Below are 14,151 nucleotides of genomic sequence, written 5' to 3'. Positions count from 1 at the left end.
CTTCAGGAGAGCCCAACACTTGATATTAAATAAAAAGGAATTAAGATCAGGCTACATGCAATGAAGATGTCAGTATGCTACAAGTTCCCATGGGGGATTGGATGGCTCTAGAAAATAGCTCTGTTCTCTGGTTGCCTGAGGAGTCTTCAAAATTTAGGCTACGATGAGCAATCAAAGCTTGAAGGAGAGAACCCAACCTTCTGGGAGAAGCCAAGATTCCAGCTCACAGTGCAAACTTGCTTGGAAATCTGATCAAGGGTATGGCCACAGTGGTCAGCCCATTTCCTGACCTTTTGTCAACAGGCACTTGTCAGACCTGTCACTCAAAAAATTCCATCATTCCATCAAGATCCATCTCTGCTTGCCTTTATCCTGTCTACTTTATCTTTTATCTACTAGTGTCTTGTACAAAGAGAAATTTGAATCTGACAACTGGCATTAGGATTCTAACTCCTCCCTCCAGAAAGAATAAGAATGTTAATATTTCTTCAAGAAGCACTTAAAGAAGAAAGAAATGCATATGGTTTGTGTATCCTCCAGAATCCTTGCTTACCAGGATGTAAAAGAAAAAGTGTGAAGCAGCTGCCCTTAGCCAAACATCAGTGTGAAATTTGGATTTACTCTTCTCTCATTCATGGATATATAACTTATCCCAGATTAGTTACGGTAATGATAGGCATGCCAGTCTCTATCCAGATGTGTCTCCTGAATAGTAGGAAAGTAGAAACTGTTGGATTTCTATCAAAAGATGTCCAGGTAACACATGTCCAGGTAACACTACGTTGTATTTTGTCGAACTGCTATTAGAAAACTCTGCTTAGCGTAGTGGCTAAGAGCAGTGGCTAAGAGCAGGTGCACTCTGATCTGGAAGAACCAGGTTTGATTCCCAGCTCTGCCGCTTGAGATGTGGAGGCTTCTCAGGGGAATTCAGATTAGCCTGTGCACTCCCACACACACCAGCTGGGTGACCTTGGGCTAGTCACAGCTTCTGGGAGCTCTCTCAGCCCCACCTACCTCACAGGGTGTTTGTTGTGAGGGGGGAAGAGCAAGGAGATTGGAAACCCCTTTGAGTCTCATACAGGAGAGAAAGGGGGGATATAAATCCAAACTCCTCCTCCTCCTCCTCTTCTTCTTCTCCTCCTCCTCCTGTCCTCCTCCTCCTCCTCCTCCTCCTCATGTGGCTTCAACCTTTAGTTACCTACATCAGGAAAGATGAATCCTGCCAGCACGTTGTGACAGACAGGAGGCTATCCTGCCACTGAAGGGAAAATCAGTCACTCAGATGAGTTCTGCCTCAGGGAGAAAGTGAGAGAGCTCAGGTCTGACTCAGGAAAAAGAGCAGATAAAATAAAGGGTAGCTCTTCCTGCAGGTGTGGCAGAGCGGTTAGTATTATCTCTCGGAGAGAAGAGACTGCTCAATTGTTAGACCTCTCTCTGGTGATGAACAGACCTTATCCAATATCTTGTTGACCTTGTATAATTTAGTCTAACTCTGGGGAAAGGGCAGGCTGGTGTGGGTGGAATCCTGTATGTGAGAGAAGTTCCAACCTGGTGACTAGCCAATAAAAGTCTGTTTGTGCCTGAAAAGATTGTAGATCAGTCTAACTACACTCTGAAGTCATGATCAGTTTAAATTTGTGTGCCTCAGTCAGGTTTTTACTTTGTCTACCTAGAGACCTGCACTTCTGGTTTGTTCCTTTAAAACAACCTATAGACAAATAAATCTCAGTTGTTTGTTGATACATTAATCCCATCTTCATGATCTCAATAATTTCCTTATGGATTGAAAAACTTACCTCACAACAGTGAACCCAAAGCTTACACCCTCACTACATGTGGAACACCTTGAAACCGAGGAGAAGGTTTATAGATAAAAACAACAACAACCACCACCTAGATCCCAAAAATCTTCGGATGTTATGTGCAGGGGGGGAAAAGCCACTCATCACAAACATCCTTCAATTTTCTGACAAGTGGAACTCAATTTATGATGCTTTCACAGCTGAGAGAAATACAATGTGGATTAGGTCTTGTTTTCCAAAAACCACTTTCCTGGGTTCAGGTATATTCACCCTTTCGCTCATAAGTGATCCACAGGGGTTTAGTACTACAAAAAGATGTCTATAACTTGATTTCCCCCCTCTCCCTAACATAAGAAAAAACACGGCACTTTTCTGATTGCAATTTAGCTGCAGGTAATGAATTAGCAGCATGTGGGAAGCCCACTTAGAGCCGATAGTAATTTGATTGTCGAGTCCTGGCACAAAGCATCTTCAAGAGTTGGTTTTATCTGGGCATAGTGCGCGTTTCCAAGTCCAGCTGCTTTCAATATCTCTCTTCCTTACAGATCGGCAAGGAAGAGCCATCTCATCTAATGATCGCACAGAGGGGAGGTTACGTAGACATTTAAGCTTATTAAATAATATTGTTCCCCTGATGCTAAACTGTACCGCACCAAAATATAAAGCTGGAGAAAAGAGAATGTCATCTTGTGCCAAAGGCCAAAGTTATGGAGTAATGAGTTATGCAGGTTGGCTAGCTTGCTTGAGCCACTCACTGCTTGTCTGTTGTGTAAAAAAAAACACGTCAGTTTTGCATGCTGCTTGTAGCATGCCTGGATCATGTTGGAGGCGTCTGAATCCCTCCCATTATATTTTTTTTCTAGCTCTGTTCAAGAAGCAGCAGTGGCGTAGTGGTTAAGCGCAGGTGCATTCTAATCTGGAGGAACTGGGTTTGATTCCCCGCACTGCTGCTTGAGCTGTGGAGGCTTATCTGGGAAATTCAGATCAGTCTGTGCACTCTGACACATGCCAGCTGGGTGACCTTGGGCTAGTCACAGTTCTTCAGAGCTCTCTCAGCCCCACCTACCTCACAGGGTGTTTGTTGTGAGGGGGGAAGGGCAAGGAGATTGTAAGCCCTGTTGAGTCTCCCTGCAGGAGAGAAAGGGGGGATATAAATCCAAACTCTTCTTCTTTTTCTTATATGATATATTTCCAAATACAGTAGCATGATAAGTAGTAATAGAGACAAGAGCAGAGAAAGAAGGGATGGAAGAAGGATGGCCTTTCATTATAATTATAATACTTAATTATAATGCATTAATTATAATACTTATTTTAAATAAGCAAACATTTATGTGCAAACCTTCCCAACAACTTTTATCAGCTGAAAGTCACTGCAGAATCCAAGGACAGCAAATAACCTTATACTTCAAAGACTTGAATTTTCCCATCCCTGGTTTGGCAGTATGAACAATAGAAGGGATTATTGCAATTTCAATAAGACAAGCAACCGGCGGGGGGGGGGGGGGTTTAAGGGGAAATCTTTTTTCATCATATGATAGCTGTCACCATTGCAGTGTGGCTAAGAAATCATAGCCAGTTGTCACAGATATAATTTAAAGCCAGTAAAAATCAATTGGAGAAAATAAAATGTAGGAGGAAAAGTGGAATCGAAGAAATGGGTAGAATTGTGAGGTAAGCTTCTCGGAAGAAAACTGGTCTGGGTTATTGGGCCATCAGTACACTTATAAAAGGAACCTACCTGAGTCACTAAAACCTTCCATGAGCATGCATTTCTGCGTAAGAAACATCCCTTTAAGCAGAGGTGGGATCCAACCAGTTCTCACCACTTCTCTAGAAGTGGTTAGTAATTTTTTCTGAGTGCCGAGAAGGGGTTACTAAAGCAACCTCCTTGCCCAATAGGGACTGGAGGTGCGTGTGTGCGGCAGCGCCACTGTTTGAATCCCACCACCACCGGAACCTGTTATTAAAATTTTTGGATCCCACCACTGCCTTTAAGTCATGACCATGCTTTCACTTATGTGCCATTCATACTGAAAGGCTGTTCATACTGGGCTATACAGCGGAACCTCAGTTTTCGGCAATAATCCGTCCGTGAAACCTCGGTGAAATCCGAAACCGACGAAAACCCAGGCGAACACTGGAAAGCAATGGAAATGCATGGGTCGCTGTTTGTTGTCACAAAGTTAGCTCATGTGCGCTGACAAAAACTGAAGCAAATGATGGAAACCGAGACAAAATTTTCAGGGAAAGGATCAGCGAAAACCGAAGACAATGAAAACCGAGGTTCCACTGTACTTAACGTTTCTATGGGCGCAAGAACTGTTACAGTTGTATTTTGAGGGGCATTTTTGGTTGCTGCAGGAATGGAAAGGGGGGGAAATCATACTCTGTAAACTGAAGTCCTTGCACCAGTGGAGACATCTAGTTAGTTGGGACCAAGTCACTATACAAGTCTCTAGCAGGGCAACTCCAAGCACAGTTACTTTCCTTTCATGAATTTGCATGTCATCCTCACTGAAGGCTATGCTAATCTTCTCTGTATCGTTCCAGTTTTAGTATATGTGTTAGGATTGCAATGTAAATACATCTCATGGTGATACGGGCTTTGTAATGGACACATGCATAAGGATGAGTTCTCCCAGTCGTGAAATGTTGAGTGACAGGAAGTTTGAAAAGAAAAAAAAACTTGTGAGAGTTCTGGAAGGGGTTACTGGAAATGTGGGGGAGGAGCTATTCCTGAATTTCCTGCATTGTGTAGCAGGTTAGACAAGATGACTCTAGAGAGGTCTCTTCCAATTCAGTATTTTTATGATTGTATATGTCTATAAGTGACAGTTGAGATAGAGACCATTAGAATCTGACCGTTGATAACTGATTGTGAAAGCTGACAGTTGAGGCTGGTAGCTGAAGTGAGAGGAACACACTTGTTTAGGATCAAGAAGGATCCTGTGAGGGAGGTGTGTGAAGTGATTTGAGTGAAACAACTCCTGAGGAGTAATCCCTGACCAGTTTTAAGGAAGAATACGAGGAAAAATTGTTTTGTTCCTATTCCACCAACAGTTGAAATATAGTTTCAAGAAACTAAATGATCTGATCCAGATTGGGGGGGGGGGGAAGGTCTGTGGAAGCAGTGGAGGACCACATAAATGTGTTTGCTCACTCCACTGGTATAGGGGGCTTCTATGCTGGCAAGAAAAGCAAAGGCAGAGAGGGAAAGACACCCAGAAGTAGCTGCTGCTTGGGAGCTAAGCTGGTGACGACCAAGCACACACCAGCACAGTGGGGGGCAGGCTGGGGTGTTACTGACTTTAGTCAGCTTCCACCTGCCTTCCAGCCTGGGAATGTCCCCCGTCCATGACTGCAGACTTTTGTAACTGGAAAGTGTGGTGTAAACTTGAGTAGCGTATCATGGGGCTACTTGGACGGCAGGAGGGTATTCCACTTTCCTTCCTTTCTGCTTAAGTTTTGGAGGCAATAGTTACAGCCTGTTGCCCACCACTGCAGACCACAGTCCCATCTTTTGAAATCCCTCATGGCTTCAGTGTAGAGGAGGGGCCTACCTCCAGCAAACATCCAACCTGCTTAGATTACACAGTTCATTTACAGGGTAGCTTTAGTTGAGCCAACCCTGTTGCAGTAGCAACTGGAGCTGTTCCAGGTGCTGCAGAAGTAGCTGCCCACCATGGTGACTCCTTGCTGCCTATTGTACTGTTGTGTCAAACCTCTTCTGCGGTTTGCCTCTGCTGCCTTGGTTCTGACAGCATTAAAAGACCCCAGGATTTAGTAGGTGGGGTTTTTCTGCTGTGCAATAGCCACACTCTGCTGTGGCTGTAGTAAAAGAGGGAAAAGAAGATTCTAGTGCAAGGATCTTTGCCCAGGAAGGAAGATAATGATGCTCTGAAAAAAAATGTTTTTGTGCTCTTATTCCTTTCTCGCTTGTTTAGACCTTCATTACATTGCACAGGCCTTCACGTAGGCAAGATGGCCACAGTTCCAATAAAATAGTCATTAAAGTATTTCCACGGTGAAAAGTGCAGCCACCCTGCAAAACATTCATGTTCAAGTTCCACTTCACCCAGGGGTTTCTATGCAGCTAGGAATCCATTGCAAGCTATGATGCCTCTCCTTTTATTTTAATGATCTTTCCCTCACCAACCACCACTATCACTTTTGAGACTCATGACTTGTCTCTTGCTGTTGTTATATTCTCTTTCCCACATTTAAGATGGCTGGGAGATCTACCAAAAACTCTGTCTATGTATGTAAATTAGAATGTAAGACACAAGAGGAACGTAATAAAATTAACTTAATGAAACTTAATGAAACTCAAAATGGTTTTAGTTCTCTCATTTGGAAATATGACAAACGTCAGGCTTGCTTTGAGGTTTCAGAAAATGAACTGGGCAGACTAACAAAACAACAACAGGAATGAGGAAACTTGGGATGTTAACCATCTCTTCTGACATGTCCCTCGATGAGTGTTGCACTCTGCAAATGAAAACCTGCTCCCACTCCTCTTCCCTTTGGCATTGGATTTGAAATTGTGTATTTGTTGCCATCAGATTTTAGATTCAGTTTTAAACACTGAGATATGTTGTGGTTTTCTTTAATGTACTGTGGAATGTCGGAAGCCAACCTGAGCCTGTGTTGGGAACAGCAGCATCTTAAACTATAAAACTAAAACTAAACTAATCTGAACCTCAGGATTCTATTCTTGGTTGGTTATCCTAAATAGGTTGGTGTCACTAGCAAATATAGCCACTTCACTGCTCACCCATATCTACATCTCTTATAAATGTTTTAAACAGGGCAGGCTTCAATGCAAATTTGCAGGGCAGAGCAGGCTTCAGTGCAAGGAAACTCACAAGCCCTATCCATTCTGGGTTCTGTAGCATAACCGGTTACTAATCCAGTAAAGGGTGTGCACCATTCCCCCCCCCCCCCCCAGCAGCATTTTTAAGGTTCAGATTTAATAGACCTGAATTTTTGTGAAAATATCAGAAAAAGCCAAATCATCTCAATATGGGGGTGTGGGGGATGGTTCAGTGTTTTTTTTCCAGACATTTGAAAATGTTGAGATCTATTATACCTAAACCTGAAAAATTCAAACTCCATGCGGGTCTTGGAGGTGGAAGGTGGCACAGAGTTGAAGACTGGGCTCAGCTGGGCGGAGTCTAGCATTCAGCTCTGTGTTGCCTGCCACCTCTGAGCCCACAGAGACTTGGGAGGCAGCAATGGTGCAGAGCTCTGCATTGCTTGTTGCCCCCAAGATCCACCCATCCAGCAGGTGAGGGCGGGAGGGGAGAAGGAGGGGGAAAGGGAGAGGGAATCTGCCAGGTTTTTTTTTTTTTTTAAATGGAAGTAAGGTCAAAGTGGCCCAAATAATGCCAAAAAATCATCATTATCCAGGATCTGCTTTTTGGCTCCCTTTTTCACAAAAAACCCTGAACATTTTTTTCAGGGTCCTTTCTAGGCTTTGCTTTGCTGAATGCACACTCCCATAATCCACCAGAAGACCTGTCCTCTTATCCTATGCTTCTAGTATGTGTATTCAGGAAGATTTTAGAAGGGCATTTATTGAAACCTTTTCAGATATTTATATTTGCAACATCTTACTCACATGCTTGTTAATGTTCTCAAAGATGCCTCAAAGTCTGGCGATGTTGGACGCCCTTTTGTATCATCATCATCATCATCATCATCATCATCATCATCATCATCATCATCATCATCATCATCATCATCATCATCATCATCATCATCATCATCATCATCATCATCATCATCATCACCACCACCACCACCACCACCACCATCAATAATAATAATAATAATAATAATAATAATAATAATAATAATAATAATAATAATAATAATAATAATAATAATAATAATAATAATAATAATAATAGTCTGTCAAATTCAGAAAGCAGCCCTGCTGGGATCCGCACGAATACTACGCCGATACATTACAACTTCCTAGGCCTCTGGGTGAGGCTCGAATTTTAATGAAGGCCAACAACCAGCTAAAGATCTGGCAGCTGTGAAATCTACAATAATAATAATAATAATAATAATAATAATGATGATGATGATGATGATGATGATGATGATGATGATGATGATGATGATGATGATGATAATAATAATAATAAATTTTGTATGCTGCCCTCCCCCGAAGGGCTCTGGTCATGCTGATTCTAGAGTCCATGCTGATCCTAGGCCTTGTTCTTCTATATTCTTTAAAAATCCGTATTGAATAATGTTTTCCATCAAATCACCAGATTAAGGATGAGTTAGCTGGTATAGATCACATGGACAACCCGTAAGGAAGCAACAGAGGAGATCTCCCTCATCTTCTCCTTCAAACTCCCACCTCCTAAGAGAAAGAGAGGGTACTGGTAAGATTTCAATTACTTTCACCCTTGGAACAGATATAAGGTTAGCAAGCTGTCTCCCATTTGTTATTTAAAAAAAGGAGAATGCTAAAAGAAATCACGTTCAATTCCACTATATTTCAAGGATGTTTTATTAATACAGACAGCATATGGCAATAATAGTGTTTCTAAAGCATCTCCATCCAAATACCTCAAAGTCTTTTGCATTATGAATTAATGATGCTGTTCTTCTCAGCCATCTTGGAGGCTGGCAAGAATCGTACTCTCTCCTTTCCTGATGGGAGAAATTGCGCGCACACACAGTGCTGTTATTATTTTTGCATTGCATTGCTTGGCCGTGGCGTGTGAAGATCACCTCCTCCTGACTCACCATTTCAAGAAAATGCCTGTATATTAAACATGATATCATTCCCATTTGGTTCATTACATCCACCGAGGCTGAAAAAGAGAGAACAGCTCAAGGAATGAAGTCATTTCCAGGCTCCTCGTTTGTCAACCAGCCCTACACAAGGAAAACGCACCAGTTCTTAGCAAAATGCTGCCTGATAATGAAGAAGTGTACCAAGGCAGTGCGCCGGAGAGATGAAAACAGTGGGAGACAGAATGCCTGGGCTGAGTCATTAGTAGTCTCTAATTATACCAACTTAATTTCATTTCACAGCCTAATGCCAAGGTGACTCAGAGTGTTCTGTAAATGTAAATGGTTTTCATTCCCTCTCTGTTAAATTCAGTCTACCGTCTATGATAGGAACTGAAATTTATCATCACTACTAGCAAGATGCCCATCCTCATGATGTGCAGGGAGTAAATGGAGGAACTGTCTCTGTGCTGCAGGAGTTCGTAAGAATGCCATGCCAGAAAACACGCTGCACTTCCCCACAGAGTCCTTGTCCTACAGAGACATACCACCTAATGTGAAGGTTTATTTATCTACAGCAGGGATCTGCAACCTGCGGCTCTCCAGGTGTTCATGGACTACAATTCCCATCAGCCCCTGCCAGCATGGCCAATTGATCATGCTGGCAGGGGCTGATGGGATTTGTAGTCCATGAACATCTGGAGAGCTGCAGGTTGCAGACCCCTGATCTACAGTATTCATATGCCCAGAGGTGGGATCCAGCAGGTTCTCACAGGTTCCCGAGAGTAGGTTACTCATTATTTGTGTGTGCCGAGAGGGGGTTACTAATTGGGGATTTTGCCACGTGATTTTTGCCTTAGTTACGCCCCTCCTCTCAGCAGTAGCGCTCAGAACTTGAAGCAGTCTAGCAGGAGGTGCACCGGCGTGCCAGCTCCGCGCCATGCATTCGCTTCCTCGGCCAATGACTAAAGTGCAGTGGCTTTCGGCTGCCCTTGCCACAGCCCTGCTCCAGGAATGCCCCATTTCCTCGAATGCCCGGCCATGTCGCCGGCTGTGTCTCACTTCAGCCCCATTGGCACTACGCCACAGTTTGAATCCCACCACCATGGGAACCTGTTACTAAAATTTTTGGATCCCACCACTGCATATGCCCACCTTTCTTCCAAGCAGTTTCAAAAGCCAAGGTGGGTAATAATAATATGAAAACAATTAGACAGAGCAATACAAAAAGAACATAAAAATAATCTAAAAACACCATGTACCTTAGGTACTCGCCTTTTCCCAGGATCAGGTTGCCCCCAAATTTCACAAAAAGCACTCTGTTTGAAGTCCTGAGTAAAACCAGAGGAGTAGAAAGTCTTCCAGAAGACCATTCCACAATCTGCAGCAGCAAACTAAGTTGGGGCTGTTTTGTGGCTGCAGTGATGGGGGCAGGTCCAAAAGGCAGGTTCGTTGTACCTGCAAGGCATCACACCAAAGAAGGACCACTGTTGTCTCCTGGGAGGCCCAGGAGCATCCAGGCACAGCCAATGGCTTGCTGCTTCATGGGCTTGTGAAGGGCATTGGCTGTTGTGGGTTTTCCAGGCTGAATGTGGCGTAGGAGGTTAAGAGCTCATGTATCTAATCTGGAGGAACCGGGTTTGATTCCCAGCTCTGCCGCCTGAGCTGTGGAGGCTTATCTGGGGAATTCAGGTTAGCCTGTACACTCCCACACACACCAGCTGGGTGACCTTGGGCTAGTCACAGCTTCTTGGAGCTCTCTCAGCCCCACCTACCTCACAGGGTGTTTGTTGTGAGGGGGGAAGGGCAAGGAGATTGTCAGCCCCTTTGAGTCTCCTTCAGGAGAGAAAGGGGGGATATAAATCTAAACTCTTCTTCTTCTTCTGAATGGCCCTATGGTCTGGTAGTTTTTGCTTCCAATTTTTCACACACATCTCTGGCTGGCATCTTTAGAGGCGTGCCATGGTAAGGTGTTTTTTTCTCCATGGCACATCTTACCATGACACGGCTCCGAAGATGCCAGCTATAGATGCTGGCAGAACATTATGAGCAAAAACTACCAGACCACGGCCACACAGACCGGAAAACCCACAACAGCCAGTTGATTTTGGCTGTGAAAGCCTTCAACCAAACACGGAGGAGGGCATTCCTATAAGACTATGAAATGACTAGCCTCAAGTCACCAAGTGAGCCTCCTGACCCCAAAGTGTTTTTGAACCTCGGCCTTCCACATTCAAACCCAACATTAGATTGAGATAACATGTAGTTGAGTTTCCTAATTGTACAGTGAATACCCATCCAACTCAGCTGAGATGCTATTCACAAAGAAAATAACTCATATCCAGGGTCATGGAAAACATCTGATGCAATGGTTATAAATCTACCACTGACGTATCAATATTGAAGGAGGTACATCTAAGCCATATCTCGCCCACAGTGAAAAAGACAAACTCAGGGTTGGGGATTGTTCAGAGAAGGAATGAAAATAAGCCAGCTAATATTGTAACACCCATGTATAGATCTATGGTGTGGCCCCACTGGGAGTATTGTGCACAGTTCTGGTTGCTGTATCTCAAAAAGAATATTACACAGCTGGGAAAAGTGTGCAAGAAGGCAAGCTTTAAAAAGGCAGGGACTTTATAGTTTAGAAATAGATGGCTAAGATGGAAGCATGATAGAAGTTTATAACATTGTGTTGGAATGGAGAAATTGAAGAGAGAACACTGTTTCTCCCCCTTCCATAATACTAGCATTCATGAGCATCCAATGAAGTTGTTCCAAATCCATTGTCCATCAACTTAATTTCACATCGATGAAATTTTCCCTCAGTGCATTAGGCCTTTCTTTCGGAGAAGAGGTGTGTTCCACCAGAGGGAGACTCCATGCAGTTGATGAGAATGATACCATTAGAAGAAGAAGAGTTTGGATTTATATCCCCCCTTTCTCTCCTGCAGGAGACTCAAAGGGGCTTACAATCTCCTTGCCCTTCCCCCCTCACAACAAACACCCTGTGAAGTGGGTGGGGCTGAGAGAGCTCCGAGAAGCTGTGACTAGCCCAAGGTCACCCAGCCCAACGTCACACAGGCTAATCTGAATTCCCCAGATAAACCTCCACAGTTCAGGCGGCAGAGCGGAGAATCAAACCTGGTTCCTCCAGATTAGATACACGAGCTCTTAACCTCCTATGCCACTGCTGCTCAACCATTCAACCATTAGTTGAACAAAACCTTTGAAACCGACCCATCATTCATTATAAGCTGCTTGAGTTTCTATGACAAAAGTAGGCACAAAATTTTAAATATTCCACACAAGGATGGGACAGGCAGGGCGGGGTGTGTGTGAATTGACTAATCACTGCAATGGCAGTATTACATCTTAAATGTGGGATTTTCAACAAAGCCACACCCTTGCAAATCTGGCTATGGCCCAGTTTATATAACCGGTCTGCAATAAGGTTGTCCATGTTTTGCAGCTCGGAGGAACTGCTATTTGCCTTTGACATCCTGGTATCACCCCGTTGTATGGAGATATTGTGGTGCTTAGTTTTAATCAGATTGATCAATTAGTTAAAAGCAAGACAGCTGAACTCAAGCAAAACCCCATAAATCAATTGATCCATAAAGTTGCTCCTGCATGTCAGATATTTTAGCTTTGCCTTCATCCATCATCAAGAGAGGATGTAAGTGACTTCGGGTACCCACTGGGGACAAGGAAAGAAAGAAAGAAAGAAAGAAAGAAAGAAAGAAAGAAAGAAAGAAAGAAAGAAAGAAAGAAAGAAAGAAAGAAAGAAAGAAAGAAAGAAAGAAAGAAAGAAAGAAAGAAAGAAAGAAAGAAAGAAAGAAAGAAAGAAAGAAAGAAAGAAAGAAAGAAAGAAAGAAAGAAAGAAAGAAAGAAAGGGAAAACCCAGTTCAAGACAACTTTCCTCTATTTGTGCAAAATAGCTTAACTGTCTCAGCCTGTTAATTTTGGAACTTATTAAAGATGACAGAAAAAGTATTTTAAAGGTATTTGAGGACTCCACTTTATCAACAGAGCAAAACAAATAATAATGCAAGTTAGAAGCTATTATTAATGTCTGAATGCATTATGAGATCCGACTGCACCAATTAACCCAGACTGTCTCCCAGTCAGTTACTGCAAATTGCTCCTTCAAATAATTACATATGCAACCTTCAGAGGACAGAGTCTGTGAAATTTTGTTTACCTACAGTGATACAATATTTTACAGCGTTAGCCTCTGAACATTTTAAAATCTCAAAACCAAGTGCTTTTCTACAGACTAAGAATGTGCAGATTCCAGTATTTTCTACAGTTAATTAAAATGAATTTTCTTTATGGTATGGTGGAGGTCGCAAATCTACCCTTGACATATAGATTTCCATTATTAGGAATAAGTAATGTATCTAACATGTCTATGTGATGCAGCACAGGAGACATGGGAACAGTCTTATTACTTCGATAAGACGGTCCCTGAAAGCCAGAGTAAAGCTGGATAAATATCATTTTGCCACGATAGGATTTTCTGCAGGAAAGAAGTGTTAAGTCATGCCCTCCAACATTTGACAAATGAAAATAGGTATACTTGCTTTATGATATATGAACAGAGGTTCATTATAGTGAGCAAGCTGAAAGAATGAACTAGTTCCATGAAGTCTGGTGGTCTGTTGCATCAAAGATGGCTTGAAATATTAACTTGAGAACATCTTTTCTCTACAGGCTTGGAAAAACTTCTTCTACATGTGGTTGGTGTTACTTCCATTGCTGTTGCCTTTATTGCCCTGCAACCAGAGGTGGGATCCAGCAGGTTCTCACAGGTTCCCGAGAGTAGGTTACTAATTATTTGTATGTGCCGAGAGGGGGTTACTCATTGGTGATTTTGCCACGTGATTTTTGCCTTAGTTACGCCCCTCCTCCGCTCCTCAGCAGTAGCGCGCAGAACTTGAAGCAGTCTAGCAGGAGGTGCACCGGAGTTTCCCGCCCAAGGACCGGCGCAGTGGCTGCGTCCTTGCCACAGCCCTGCCCAGCAATGCCCCGCCCCCGGAATGCCCAGCCATGCCCCCGTTGTGCCCCGCCCAGCTCCATTGGTGCTACGCCACTGTTTGAATCCCACCACCATGGGAACCTGTTACAAAAATTTTTGGATCCCACCACTGCGTGCAACATCTTCCCCAAAACATTTTAATAAATTTCTGCCATCGGTACAAAACCAGCTTAAAAGATAGAAGAAGCTGAGGAGCTTCAGGAGTTCACCCTTATAAGAAAGATGCTGTATTTGTCCAATGCTGTTTTGACAGGTTGCTAATTGAGGCTGAGAAAACCAGAGTTCAATAGGCCCGTTAAAACAGTGGTGGGATATTTGCAGAAGAGAGATTCTGTATATTAAGGAGTGGGACAGAAGTACCGTAGCAACAAATGTGACAGACCAATTATCTTATTAAACCACATCATGGTGTTAGCTGACAAATGTTGTTTTTAGACAGAGCTCTCTTTTTTTTGTTCACGGCAAGGGCTGCTAGAAAAACAGAACTGACGTCTGAAGAGGAAAAAATTAATAACAAATTCCTCGGGCCAAATTTCTAGCTTTTAAAGG

At 43.1% G+C, this 14,151-nt stretch overlaps 1 non-coding gene across 1 annotated transcript; it reads right to left on the bottom strand.

Moving 5' to 3' along the window:
* Positions 1–4,279: 4,279 nt before the first annotated feature.
* On the bottom strand, positions 4,280–4,390 carry LOC125441388. Its single transcript, XR_007245844.1, has one exon. It is a non-coding gene; the product is annotated as a U6 spliceosomal RNA (small nuclear RNA).
* Between the last annotated feature and the right edge of the window lie 9,761 nt (positions 4,391–14,151).

Source organism: Sphaerodactylus townsendi, linkage group LG11 (assembly GCF_021028975.2).
Source record: "Sphaerodactylus townsendi isolate TG3544 linkage group LG11, MPM_Stown_v2.3, whole genome shotgun sequence".
Lineage (NCBI taxonomy): Eukaryota > Metazoa > Chordata > Lepidosauria > Squamata > Sphaerodactylidae > Sphaerodactylus > Sphaerodactylus townsendi.
This window is presented reverse-complemented; position numbering and strand designations above follow the sequence as displayed.